General features: G+C 39.8%; 1 protein-coding gene across 7 annotated transcripts in view; it reads left to right on the top strand.

Annotated features, from left to right (window-relative positions):
• LOC148013560 (proteasome activator subunit 4-like) overlaps positions 1-12,533 on the top strand; it is a 165,960-nt gene extending 153,427 nt beyond the window's left edge. For 3 of the 7 annotated variants that reach the window (XM_087667582.1, XM_087667579.1, XM_087667576.1), the window contains exon 38: positions 11,683-12,532. The gene's annotated coding sequence lies outside the window, so the exon portion shown is untranslated. Of the gene's footprint in view, positions 1-11,682 lie in introns of all 7 variants that reach the window. The other 4 variants (XM_087667580.1, XM_087667578.1, XM_087667581.1 and 1 more) reach the window with 4 other exon arrangements.
• Positions 12,534-14,381: the final 1,848 nt, after the last annotated feature.

The raw sequence follows: 14,381 nt of genomic DNA, 5'->3' as shown, positions 1-14,381 counted from the left end.
GAAGACAAAGTGCTAAAGCTTGTAGAATACCAAGGGTAGGAATCCCCTCTCAACCTAGATGTAGATGCCGAAGAAGGAAGAGAAGCCTGATGTCGGTCTTGGTATGGTGCCGAGAACCATAAGGAATGAAAGAAGATGAAGTGGATGCAGTGGATGAAGCACCCCGCTAGAAGAGCAAGGTAGAAGTCACCGCCATGATAGCATCGAGAGAGATGCTGCACGACTCGCCTCAGAAGGAGAAACTGCCATGCTGGAAGAAGAGCAAGCACTCCTAGGATGATGAAACCGTGAAAGGAACGGTGCGTATCCCCACGTCTCTAGCCCAAGGAGGACCAAAGCAATCTGCAAGTTAGCCCTACACTGAAAGACAAAACCCTGTAAAAGAGATGAGAAACTACAAAGACAGAGGTTAGTGGTGAGATGCTCCAAAGCAAAACAGAACAGAAAGAAAATCTAACTCAAAATAAATGCAATAAATGTGTATGTGTGTGAGTTAATGCAGCGAAAGACAAAAAAATGGAAAAACTAAGGATAATGAATCCTATGGGCCCGACTCTAAGAGTGCGAAAAATGAATGCTAGATTGACCTAGGGTATTCAAAAGGACCTAGAGGCATGTGAGTCGAGAGGGCCTCTAATGATGGAGAAGCCTGATAAGATATCATAGCAACTAGAGAAGGTGTCTGGGACATTGTGATTTGGTTACGAGTCGTGTTGTGTGCCTCGCACAAAGACTAGCTCTCCACAATATCCGCAGGATACTCTTTTCAAGAGCACCGACTCTGATACCATGTGAAGGAAACTGCTAGGGTTTGCACTAAGGACACACAGTGTGTATGACCACGACAGAAACACAAAGAGACAGACACAGAGGGCGAAACTCAAACCCTAAATGCAAAACTCAAAACTCAAACACAGAAACTCAATCACAAACAAAGAAGGGAGAGAGAGAACACAACTCTGAAGTGAATGAATGCTGCAAATGAATGTAAGAGTGTACAGTGTGCTCAAGGGCAGAGCAATGTCGGAGTGTGACGTCCACCGGAGACGGATCCCAAGTCTATGACCACCAGGCGGAGTGTAGGAGTGCTGAATAGTGAATGGCAGCAGGCTGGTCACCCAAAACACAGCAGTCTGGAGGCAGGAAAGTGGTAAACGCAGAAGTGTACCACTGATTAGAGGCTGGAAACTGTGCACAGTCTGTTGTAAACAGCCAGCTTAAACAGTGTCTGAGAGTGTCAGGGCCTGCAATGCTGAAAATGCAGGCTAGCTTACCTTGGAAATGATGGACAGCAAGCTGAATAGCAGTCTGGGACAGTCTAGAGCAGCCGCCAGCAGCTGAGAGCTGTCGCCTATAGCAATTGACAGGCTGAAGATAATGTGGTTGCAATCGATGATGGCTGGACAGCAGATGGAGGCGGGCGGCAGGCTCGAAACTTGGCGCCAACAACAGTAGAGGGTGTGTGGGCTGGTGTAACCTACAAACAAGGATGATGGCTGAATGGGGGCAGCCTATCTATTTATAGATGTGGGGGGGTGCCCCAAAAATTAGGGTTTCCACTAAACTCTCTCGAACCGCTCCCCGTTTTAGGGTTTCCACTGAACTCTCTCGAACCGCTCCCCGTTTTAGGGTTTTACTCTAAAAGAGCATTTTTAGTGTGTTTTGGGGTTGTTTAAGAGGCTAATCAGCAAGTAATGCATATTTTAGCTCAACAGGGGGTACTCCCTCCAAATAGTCTCTATAATGCTCTTGACCTCCCGATGCTCTAAAGTCTCTGTATCTGAGCTGGTAAATCTAGAAAAGCGAACCACTCCTCGATTATAGGAGCTACCTTAGTATATAACCTTTCCTAAGACAGACACGTCCTCTATCCCATTGTGTGCCTTGTCTCTATCCTTAATGAATAAGTGAAGATGTTGTCTTGTATTCTCTACAACAGTGGCCAGAGTAATCTGATGGAGGTCTAATGTCACCGAGGCTCAAATAATAGCAGGTACAAATCTTACCCTCAAACCTCTTGCCAAACTCTATGATGATAAAGTTAAACCCAAATGGAATTCACTATCCTTGGGGAAATTGAAAAGCTCAGTCTAAGGTATTGTGGCCCCTATGAGGTTGCTAAATATTTACGAAAGCAAGCTGAGATCTAAAGTTTCTTGTACATCTCAAGGTCCATGATGTATTTCAGATTAGCCTATTGAACATTAATCTACCTAATCCTAAACATATAGGTGTGATTTGCTAGAAATCTAAAAATGTTGGGCTACCAATGAGCAAGAGTAATGGTCTCTAGTCTCGATAGCAATAACTTCTTGCAGTGCTTCACACTTGGAAGAAGACCCCTCACAATGAGCTTCACCAATGACACTAACAGTTTGGTCTGTGATCCTTAAACCAACTTGATATTTTGGGCTGAATGACACCTCGTTCAATCAATTCTTAGGAGATTTTAGTTTATCTCAACCATTTGGAGCAGATGTCAGCCAAGATTTGTGGATTGCTAAACCCTTGCCACCTCGAGATGTGTGTCATCAGTAGGTAAGGCATTGTACATGGAATTCAGCATTTGAGATTTGTGGAATTATCAGGGATTTAAGATGTCAACCCATCCATTGTGAATTTGGAGCAGCATTTGGCCATTTTGGGTCCAGCTAGGGCAAGGGCTAGGTGAAATTCAAGGAGCAATCGGCCCATTTTGTGTGCTGATTGCATCTATAGCAAAGGGCTTTTGGATCAGCCAAGGAGATTGTGGATCTCAGCTTGTATCCAATCCAGTAGTCATAGTTACACTCGTACGTAGTATGAACTAGTTCGTACTATACCTTCTGAGAGTACACGAATTTGTAAATGTACCATCGGTAGCTACTTTAGCCTTAGCAATGCCAAACAAAACCATAACAAAATTCATAAATCTTTTACCAAAACCTTTGGTGGCTTGTTTGGTAAACTGTTGGTCTCATAGGTCACTTTGGCCTCTTGTAGACGTTAATAAAGCATCTCATGTCATTTCATCTCTCTCTCTCTCTCTCTCTCTCTCTCTCTCTCTCTCTCTCTCAAGCATACATGCCTCTTATTTGTATGATCATTCATATATGATGTATCCACTCCTATGTATGTACTTGTAAGTTATAGCGCATGTTGCGTATGCGGCATATGCCATAGAGGTTTTGGCGTGTTACCCTCAAGTATTCATCTTATATACTCCAATAGCATTGCTATTTAGACTTTAAACATATGTTCTATCATCTATAGTTCAAAATAATGAAGTTAATTTTTTTTTCGTACTAATATTGCACCGTACCTTATAAAATCTTAAGGTACCATATATTTTATCTTATTGTACCATACCGTACTTTTCGTACCTGACAACTATGCCATTAGTTAATAGAGTTAAAAGAAATACTGAGAGGAGCACCATTTTTTGGGGCCGACAAGGTGTCTACTCTCCAAGAATTTTAAGGTAAATTGTGCATTTTCGGTTTATGTTTATGTACTGATTGCTGCAATTATGTGCTTGATTAGGAATTACCACCCTATCTGAGATGGAAGGCTGGTTTCATGGTTCCATAGCTGGGATACCACTAAATGCTTTGATTTGGTGGGCCCGATGTACCTAATTGCAAGCCACAGCTTTGTGCTAGTGTTGATTTTTGTGTTCACTTGAGAAATTACAGCAAGATGTCTCTGTAAAGTGAGATGGAATCAAGCAGTGATTATGCTTCTGAGTATGGACACTCGCATGGGGAAGAAGAAAATGCAATGCTTGATGTTGAATAAGGCTCAGACCATGAACACCAAGCTAAAAATGTTGCTATTGGGCAAAATGCAGGCCCTTCAAGGCACAATGAGGTTGATGACCAGTAAAGTGAAGATGAATTTGATGACCAGTTCATATAAGGCCAACATGGAAGTAACAATCCAATGGATTTTGGATAGCCGGGTATGGATGCTATGATGTGGCAGCCATGATACTTTGTTGGTAGCATGATTTTTCATGCAATGGTGGACAAGGACCACATACGGCAATGTATGGCACAAATCCCTATGGTATGTAGTAGCCAATGCAGGGTATGCAAGGCCCAATGTTTTCGGGTATGGTTGGAAATGTGCAAAACCCTACATATGGCAGCATTGGCTTGATACTTGGGCACAAAATAGCATGTTTCGTAATGCATCTGCACCCTTGAATGTCTTTGGGGCTCAAGGAATGAGTGCTGGTCATGGAAATGCTTCGTTTAATGTTGGTTTTGATGTAAATTCAGCAAATGCACCCCTTTTTGCGATAGCTAATGTATGACAACTTTACACCTAAATGGGCAGCAAAAGACTATGGTGAGGGTGCAAAAGCAGTGAAGTTTGAGTCCTTCAGTGATACACAAGATAGGTTGAAAGCTTTGACATTCATTTAGTAGTTTGATGCAGCCTATTCGGGGGAAAACTTCACCGAATTCTCTAAGATTTGAAAGGCAACCCACTTTCTTGAAGGGGAATGCATTACAGTGGTGATCCTTGCTTTTGATATAAGCTATAGAGCATTATTAACACGGGTATAATTCAAGAAAATGTTTGAAATTGATTGAGAAGTACCTTTGAGGTGGACAGCATGACAGCTTGGAATAAGCTGGATGCTAAGAAATGCAAGAATTTGGAGCAATACAATAAGAAGTTTTGGGATGCATTGCTACGTGTCACTTATCACCACGTACCCCTTCATGAACAAGTGGAAAAATATGTATGTGGGCTACCTAAAGAGATTAGAGATTTTTGCATTAAATCCATCGTCTCTAGCATGTCTCAACTCATAGAGATTGTTGCTACAACAAATCTACTTGGTTTTTACTTTTACTAAGGATAAAGATGATAATGAGAATGTTGGGAACATGTCTAAATTAGAAAAAAATCGCATGTCATTTTTGAAAATGTATGTTGATTGCTTTTCTCAATCACTTCCAGGGAAGTTACCTCTCAAAAGGCCAGAAGATCGTGGCATAGGTCTCATCCTTGGAAGTAGCCCATATAATAGGCCACCTTATAGAGTTAGTACAACCCAACAGGAGGAAATTATGAGTCAGGTGAATGAGCTATTCATCTTCCTTTTGTTTTCCAATGCTTTTGGTGCAGAAAAATGATGGTTCATGGCATATGTGCATTGATTATCGTGCTTTGAACAAGATCACGATAAAGAATCACTTTCCAATTACTCAGATCGATGATGTTATTTATAGATTGCATGGGGTAGCCAGCATAGATTTGAAAAGTAGGTATCATCGGACACGCATTAGACCAGAAGATGTGCCTAAGATAGCTTTTAGGACATCTTTTGGATTGTATGAGTTTCTTGTTGTGCCTTTTGAACTTACGAATGCTCCTACCACTTTTAATTGGATAATGAATCGTATCTTCAGGCCACATAGAGGATTTGTGGGTACTTCCTTTGATGACATGATTATCTACTCAAAGAACGAGACAAAGTATAAAAGATACTTAGACATTGTGTTCAATGAACTGTGTGAGCATAGATTGGTTATCAATGACAAGAAAAGTGAATTCTTCTTGTATGAAATGTACTTTTTCAGGCATATTGTTTCGGCTGATGGTATTCTTTGACCCTACAAAGGTTGAGGCAATACGATCATGGCCACCTTTGATAAATCAGCCTGAGATCAGTTGCTTCTTAGGTTTATGTTTTTACTACAGGAAGTATGGCATCTTCATTGCATGCTTTGCAAAAGAAGGATGTGCCATTTAGATAGATAGTAGCGGGAATTTCAGCATTTGAGAAGCCGAAGGAAAAGATGACTTCAGATTTTGTGGTTGTGTTACCGGATCTACGAAAGTCATTCACAGTTCAATGTGATACATGTGCTAATAGCATTGGGCTTGTTCTTATGCAGGATGATGGAGTTGTGGCTTATGAGAGCTGAATTCTCCACGGTGCAGAAAAGAATTTGTAGGTTTATGAGAAAGAGCTCTTGGTCGTAATTCATGCACTATCTACGTGGAAACATTATTTATTGGGGGTTGATTTTACAATGCAGACAGACCATCAAACTTTGAGGTACTTTCTGACGCAGACAAAGTTGTCAAAGAAGAATATGAGATGGGCAAATTTTTATGAGAAAGAGCTCTTGGTCGTAATTCATGGACTATCTACATGGAAACATTATTTGTTGGGGGTTGATTTTACAGTGCAGACAGACCATCAAACTTTGAGATACTTTCTGGTGTAGACAAAGTTGTCAGAGAAGAATATGAGATGGGCAAATTTTCTCTCTATGTTTTACTTTCAGATTGTACATATTGATGGTAAAAAGAATGTTGTGGCTAATGCACTATCGCGTAAGCCACAAATTTCAGCCATCGGCATGGTTTATCACACTGAGTTGGATGCCATGAAAGAGCAATATGTTGTTGATTCGGACTTTGGTAATGTTTATGATCAGCTTTGCAACGGCCAAGGTATGAACACGTTGTGCTAAGAGACGAATTTCTGATGATGTATGGATGACTGTGTGTCAATTAAGGCCCAAAGTTATCCTTGAAAGTCATGGTGCTCCGTATGTAGGACATAGAGCTATTAATGCCACAGTCAAGGCAGTGGAGTATTTCTTTTATTGGCCAACTTTTAGGCATGATAAAGAACAGTCTGTTGAGACATACATCGTATGCCAGAAGGTAAATTATGATAGGCAAATGATGTTGGGTTTGTTGTAGCTAGGCAAATGATGTTGGGTTTGTTGTAGCGCTTGCCTATTCCTGATGGGTGTTGGCAGAGCATTGGAATGGACTTTATTTTTTAGGTTTCTAAGACATCTACAAGGAATGTTGGATATAGACAGTCATTTGCAAGTTTAGTAAACAAGCTCATTTTACGACGTTGAGGAAGAAAATCAAGGCTAATCATATGGTACTATGATTTTTTTATTTTTTTTTGGTAGCACATCTTTAGGTATCATAGTATGCGAGAGTCGATCATTAGTGATCGAGACTCTCGAATGACCAGTTTATTTTGAAAGGGGTTGTTTGAGAAGATGGATACTATGTTGAAATTCTCATCATCCTTCCATCCGTAGACAAATGGTCTATCTGAGGAACCAAATTCTAGTGTTAGATCTTTTGAGATGCTATGTTTTAGACCACAAGACATAGTGGAAGCAGTATTTGCCCTTGGTTGGGTTTGCTTACAACAATGCAGTGCATAGCTCAAGGGGCAAAGCTCCATTTAAGGTGGTTGAGGGTGGCAAGAAGGTACCACCTATTCTCCAAACTAACGATAAGATCTTTTAGGCTGATCATTATGTTGAAAACTTGGATATAACCTATGCAAAGATAAAATATGCACTTCAAAGATCGCAAGAAAAGCAAAAGAGGGCAGCTGATCTTCACAGACGTGCTTTTTCAGTTTGCAGAGGGTGATTATGTATTACTGTGTTTTGAAAAGGCAAGGCTGAAAGAGATGAAAGGAAGAGAAAGATTGTATCTGAAGTTAACTATGGGATATTATGGGCCCTTCCAAGTGTTGGAGAAGATCAACAATGTGGCATATCGGCTGAAATTACCTCCACATTGATGGATACAAAATGCCTTTCATGTCAGCTTGTTGAGCCTTTTCATAGTGATGTGCTAGAGGATATGTCTGCTGAAATTGAGCTCGAGGTTGAGAAGCTAGACGAGATTTTGGTAACCGAGCAGATTTTGACATATAAGGAAAGAAAGGTCAAAGGTAAAGCTTCTAGGAGATACTTAGTGAAATTCCACAATTATTCACCAATGAATGCCAAATGGATGGAAGAGGATGACTTAGCAGACTATCCTCAGTCGTTGCAACTTCATTCAAATGCCTTTTAGTTAGAGCCAACTTTAGTTCAGACTCCGTCAGGTTTAGTAAAGCAAGGGTTTGGAATACTACCTGATGTTCCACGGGGAGGTAGCACTTCTACTCCTCTAGTTATGGACAGCTCTTGTATATAGTGGATCTCGGATGTATTCAATATGCATCCAAGGTACTTTGCTGACAATATATTTGCCATGAGGTCACTACTTAGTGTACTAGTCACTGTGCTGACAATATGTTTTTTGTACTACGAAGAAAGTGTTTGGGGGACACGTGTCATGAGGACATGTATTTTTGAAACCTCACTTAACGTGTGAATTAATTTTTAATCACATGGTCAAGTAAATATTGCACATGTGAGGTGTAACAAGGATTAGAGTAAATTTGCGAGCCCGAGACCTAAGGAAATCAGGGGATGTCAAAGGCAAAAGTTGCTATAACTTATGTCGCACAGGTACTTGGTGGTATTTGGTGCTAGTTGTTGGCCTAGGTCATTCATTTGGCCATAAGTGTCAGTTGGTGACACTATAGAAGTGGCGTTTAATGGTACCTAATGTCAATCTGATGGTCAAAGTGGGCGCAAAGATGCTCCGGAATGAAAGCTGCCTAGCCACTTTAATTATTGGCCAGCCATATTATTTTTTAGGGCACCGAAATAATTATTAGATTAATTTTCAGTATTGAAAGGCATTAGTATTTACACCCTTCAAAGGGGTTTTTACCCTTCCACGGAAGGACTACAGATATATAACCCTCAAAATAAATGGTGGTAAATTTAGAGAATCATTATGCGCCCTTCAAATCTCTTCAAAAAGTAAAGGAGAGTTTCTCTAAGTGGCTCCCACATGGAAAGTTAGGCCAACCCTTCAAATTTGAGGCCTATGCTACTATTATTATGCATTGATATGGGGATATGTCGAACACTCTCCAGGGTTTCATAATACTATTCTAGGTGGGCGTTTTAACAACTCTCCTCATCATGATGATAAGTCTTCATAAATCTCACATTGTTAGAGCTAAATTGTAAAATAGGAATCATAAGGAGGGTCTTAGTGTGACTCTGACTCTACTGCCTAATGCATCCTTGGTAGACAGTTGTCCAATGGACTTTGGGTTGATCGGTTAGATATGGTTGTACTTGATCATTGTTATCAGCTGTTGCTACAAACCTATCACTATTGTATGTGGAGAGACGAGTAGATGCTGGTTTGACGCATTGGTTGGAATTACCAGGCATCAAATCTTCTTTGGCACAAGCCTATGCTAATGAATCTCTTTTCATGCCCAAAAATGACCTTCAAGATGTTCAAATCCTCATGGGTACTTTGCCTGCATTTGGAATTTGTAGTAGGCCTGCAAATTAACTTTCCTAAACTCAACCTCCCACCTTGAAAATCTCATGATTGGCATGGATCGATTTGTTTAGCATAGATTTTGCAGCCACTTTCAAGCAGCAAATTGTTTTGTGTCTGATAAATTAAGTTAATAAATTATCCACTTGATTGTCACATGTTCAACCACAAGTAGTGCAATCAATTACTGTATATTGTGTGCAATTCTATGAGCCTTTTTTGATGTGGACCAAAGAGATATCGATGCATTTATGTCTGGAGCCATTGAACTTCTACGGAAAATTCATGCAGATCCCAATTTTGTAAGGTTACTGAAATGTGGTGTTGATCTGCAATCTAAAAGCATAGAGGTCTAAATATCTTGAATATGCACTTTCATATGTTGGCACAGAAGGATATTTTATGATTTCTTTGTTATAGCAAACATAGCCCTGGACAATTATGTTGGGACCCAAAACTGTCAACCCATTGGGAAAGGGTTTTAGGTCACTTTAAGGAAGTACTATCCTCCATTGGTATAGGATTGGAAGGCAGTACTGTCCAACATAGAATGGTCTGATAGACCCCCAAGATAAGGTGATTCTATGTGCAAAGAAAGCATTCATTGAAGTGCACTTTTGGAAGAACCTTTGACTGTCGAAGAGCTTGTTAAGGTTAATGAGCACAAAGAAAAGAAGTACGTGTTGAATGTTAGTGCATGTCAACAATTTGGAGCAACCAATTGCCACTGAAAGAGATATTTTTCTTTTGCCATTTGCGGTTATGCAAATCAATTTGGCAGAGTTGTACACTTATTTTCATTCCATCAGGTTTAACACAGTCCATATGCATAGGTGCTTATTTAGCATGCACAGTCTTCTTTCAAGCTCCAATTCCCTTCTTTTTGGTTTTCCAAGTTCTTCTAGCTCTTTGGATCTCTCCTAATTAGATTAAAGCCTTATGCTGGTTTCTTTTTCTATATGCACTTTTACTAGTTACATGATTGTTGCCATGGTCATTATTTAGGTGCTTCTGCTATGTTGACAATTGTTTTTAACTTCTTTTAGGTAGACTTCGCTAGGAAGTCTACTATTGTTTTAAATTTCTACTAATGAGATATTGAATTGTGGTTTTACCCCCCAAAAAAAGAGTGTATGTGGGCTTTTGGAAAACAAAGCAAATAACGAAGGCACTGCGTTTGCTGAAAAATGAAAATATCAGTTCCCTGAGAATTCGTGGTGGCCTTAATGTTCTTGACTCGAACATTTATGCAAGTGTTACATGCTTTCTTCGTGCAATAACAAGCTTGGACTATTATATGAGCCTCCTTTGTGTACTAACTTTGGCATGAACTCCTTTGGTCAAGGATAGTTTTCTTATTGGAAGATATTGTTTGAATATATGACCAGTGAAATTGTTGGCTGTCCCTATATGAGGCTAATAGCTGATTGAAATGTGCTTCCAAATGTCCAAATTCTCACTTGAGTTGAGCTGAGGAAACGCAGTTTGCACTTTACGAGCTGCAATGAGCTGATTTCTTATCCAGAAAGGGATTTAAGACCAAAGCACAATGATTTTTCAGAGGAAGGGAATGTTCAATGCTTTGACTTTCTTTCAAGCTCAAGATGGGAATTCAGGCTTATATTATTGGGAGACATGGCAATTGACTTGTCTTCAATTTGAATAATTGCAAATGGTCCTCATGACCCTCTTCAGATAGACAAATGTTCTTATTAGAAATGGGACTAAAGAGAATCTACTAGAATGTGCTCAAGGAATAAATGAGCCAAGTTTGTAAGTTCATTATTCCTGGATGCCAGGTAATGGAGTATGTTAATCAGCTTTGAACACTGAAAAAGGCAACCAAATGGTGGAATCTAAACTTGAAAAAGATTTCAGGGAGTAAGTTGTGCCTCTAAAATGGAACGGGATTGACTAATTCTCACGGATGTTCCATGGAAATAGTGCAACACTGACACTAAAGTCTTTTTCTGACGACTGTCTGCTTTCTTTGACTAAGATTGATAGGGGTGTCCTTTCACAGATTACATCCAAGTATTTGGCAGATATCATGCATGCCTAGTGGATCTTTTTTTCTTTTTTCAAGAAAAGAAGATTCTTCATAACACCTCAGAGAAAAACCTGAGGCAAAATACTAAGGAACTCTATAAGGAGTAACTGAGTACAACACAACAGCCTGGTGGATCTTTCATTTTCTTGGACAAGATACTAGGCTTTGTGGTCAAGTTATATTGGTTGTGAGGGCAGTATATTTGCAGGTTTTCATTTTAATAAGTCCTCTTTATTCACATCAATCTTTGTTGCAACTCTTCCAAGACTGTTTTAGATTTCTACAAATAATTTCTAATGCTTCTATTTTCAATGCCACCTCTTTTGAGGTTTCCTGACAACTCATAGTATTATCATAAAAAGAAGTGTTCCTAAGAATTGATTTCCCACCTGTATTATGAAGAATTGTTTGTCCACGGGCTTCTCATTTTATGAAATGTTTTGTAGGTAATGTATAATGGTCACTGTCTCTCCTGTGGTAGTGAATGAAGTCCGTCGATGGCCTGTTTTCCCCCCCTTTTTCTTTTTCCCAGAATGTCGCGGCGAAAGTGCACATGAAATTTGATGCGGCAAGCAAAACTGAAGTGCTGAAGGATAGTGGAGAATGAAGTATATTGTATTCATATTAGATATCAACACATCTTACAGCGAGAATCACATTGATGATTGAAGTCCCTGTACCCATCTTTGAGATTTCCCTCTCTCCATCCTGCAGAGCTCATTGAAAGGCACTTGTAGAAAAGCTTTTGTAACATAGATGATAGCAATAACACCAGATCTTAATGTAAGCCTCAAAATTGCCCATGCATTCATCAAAGCAGCAACCTGTCTTGATCTTAATCAACACCTGTATCTGTATTTGTGTCCAAAGATGAGAGAATTGCAGCTCTTGAAGATGATTTTGAAGCATCAAGTGCCAATCCTGTAAGACCTTGTGTAGAATTGCTTTGTAAAGGCCCTGTTTGAGCCGTGATTAATTGGGGAAAAGGTTTGAAACTTCATTTGTTTGTTTGTTCTCAAGGGTGATACACAATCAAAGAAATTTCCTGGCCTGCCCTAAGGTATATATGCCATGTTGAAGATGTTGAACTTTTATCTCGTTGGCACATAAATTGGAAAAAAATATGAAAAGTTACTGATACAACAGTCTTTTCTCCATTTACAAGCTTGTGAATTTTTTGGTCACATTGGAGGGAGGCAGGGAGAGAGGGAGACTCTTTCTCTCATCACGGGAAAAAAAGGAGAGACTCTCTTTGGCCATCCTGCATCTTGTAATCTTGTACTTTTTTTCATAATTAATACAATTATCCATTATGGGGAAAAAGGACAACTCTCTTTAGTGATTCTGTTCGTTGTGATTCAGCTCTCTGTGGTATCCGCATCTCTCTCTCTCTCTCTCTCGTCTTTTCTTCTGCAGCACCTTGCTCCTAATCCTTGTTGTTTCAATCCATCAGCAATGGCTACTTGCGGGTGCATCTCTAGCTGCCAACGCAGTTCTCCTTGTCCTTGTGGCACGGGCTGCAGATGCGATACGGCCGATCAAGGCTGTAGTACTCCTGCTGTGGCTTCCGTGCGGAGGATCAGTTGACCACTTACTCTTTTCAGATGGAATTGCTCGTAGTATCCAAGCTGATGTTGTGGAATGGGAAGCGAGAGGCTCGTCCTAAATTCAATAATGGCACGGCTGGGCTTATCTTCAGTTTCTAATGCCACTCTAGTGAGTCGCCACGGATTGATGGCTTTTCGCACCACCAGGAAGGAGGCTTTTTTGCACCTTGTAGGTGGACTCCATCTGGAAAAAGGCTTTAGCTAACCAAGTGTATCATCTCATGATCAAGGATCACCATCGGTTGGTCACTAAGGCCAATATTGTTTAGGGCTCACATAAATATCAGGATTGGTGGAAAATCATTGACCTAGAGGGTTGGTTCATTAAGACACTCTACAAAAGTAAAGTCTTTCCTTGGAATGTCATGGTTAGTGGGTTGCCTCTTGCCACTACATTTGCAAAACTTCACATTTCTAATGACTCCTTTTCCTTTTTTTTTTTTGCCTTGCTAGTGCATAGTTTTTGTGCCACTATTTTCTTTCATATCCTTTGGTGTGGAAAATTTGGCTCATGTTTGTTATTTAGAGGGTTATTGTTGGCATGTCATTGTGCTCCTTTGATTGGGTCTGTCTCGCCCAAATACACTACTCCAATACCACATATGAAGATTTTGTTCCCATTGCTTTGTTTTTGGGATTGTTGGCACAATATAATAACTCTGAATGCCCTTTGTCCAAGGTGCAAACACACCTCACTAAGTTGAAAGGTTTTTCACATTGATAGCTAGACCTTATTCAGCACGTTGATCTCCTTTCTAGGATTTGGTCCCTTGGTATATGGCTATCTCTGTTGCTTCTTTGATGTGGCTTTTGTAGTCTTTTAGTCATCTGACCTTTTGTAAAAGAGAGTTGAGTTTATGCACAATGGCCTAGAGCCATCCTGCATTAAAAGAAATCCACTCTAAGGTGCTATTGCATTAAAAGGAACTAACTATTGAAGTTATAAAAGTTATTAAATATATTGTGATCCTAAAGCAAGTTAGTGCTTAGACCTTTTGAGCTCCTCGACAATGGGTTTGCTTCCATGATAAATTATCCATTTGCTCTCTTCTTTAGCTACTTTCACCTTGGTGATTTTGTAGGCCATATTCTTTGGCGTACTATCTAATTGAACACTCTTTTCTCATGATCTTTATTCTCTAGTTCTTATTTTTTTTCATGCCATTTACTAGGGAGACCTAAACATACAATGGTTTTTTTTTTTGGCAATGTAGCTCCATCTCTTAGTGATGTTATACCTTGCATATCTAGCATTGTATTCAATTTCCTTTTGTATCTTCTCTATTGCACTTGGCTGTCATGCCTTGATTTCATATTCAATCTTTCTATTAGCTATAGCCACCTTTGTTAACTTTCCCTCAAGCTCCACAAAAGTGTGTAAGCACTTTGGAAAGTGAGACTTTCAAATTCACACGGCTTCAAATTTTCAAATTTGTTGACACATGTAGGCCTTGAATGGATTGTGTTCAATCTAGCTTGAATGGTCATATCAAAACTATTGAGAGAGTTCTTTTGTACATGTTGATAGGTACATTCTC

Source organism: Lygodium microphyllum, chromosome 26 (assembly GCF_053477565.2).
Source record: "Lygodium microphyllum isolate KBCC chromosome 26, Lygodium_microphyllum_v1.1.10, whole genome shotgun sequence".
In the NCBI taxonomy this organism is placed as follows: Eukaryota; Viridiplantae; Streptophyta; class Polypodiopsida; order Schizaeales; family Lygodiaceae; genus Lygodium; species Lygodium microphyllum.
This window is presented reverse-complemented; position numbering and strand designations above follow the sequence as displayed.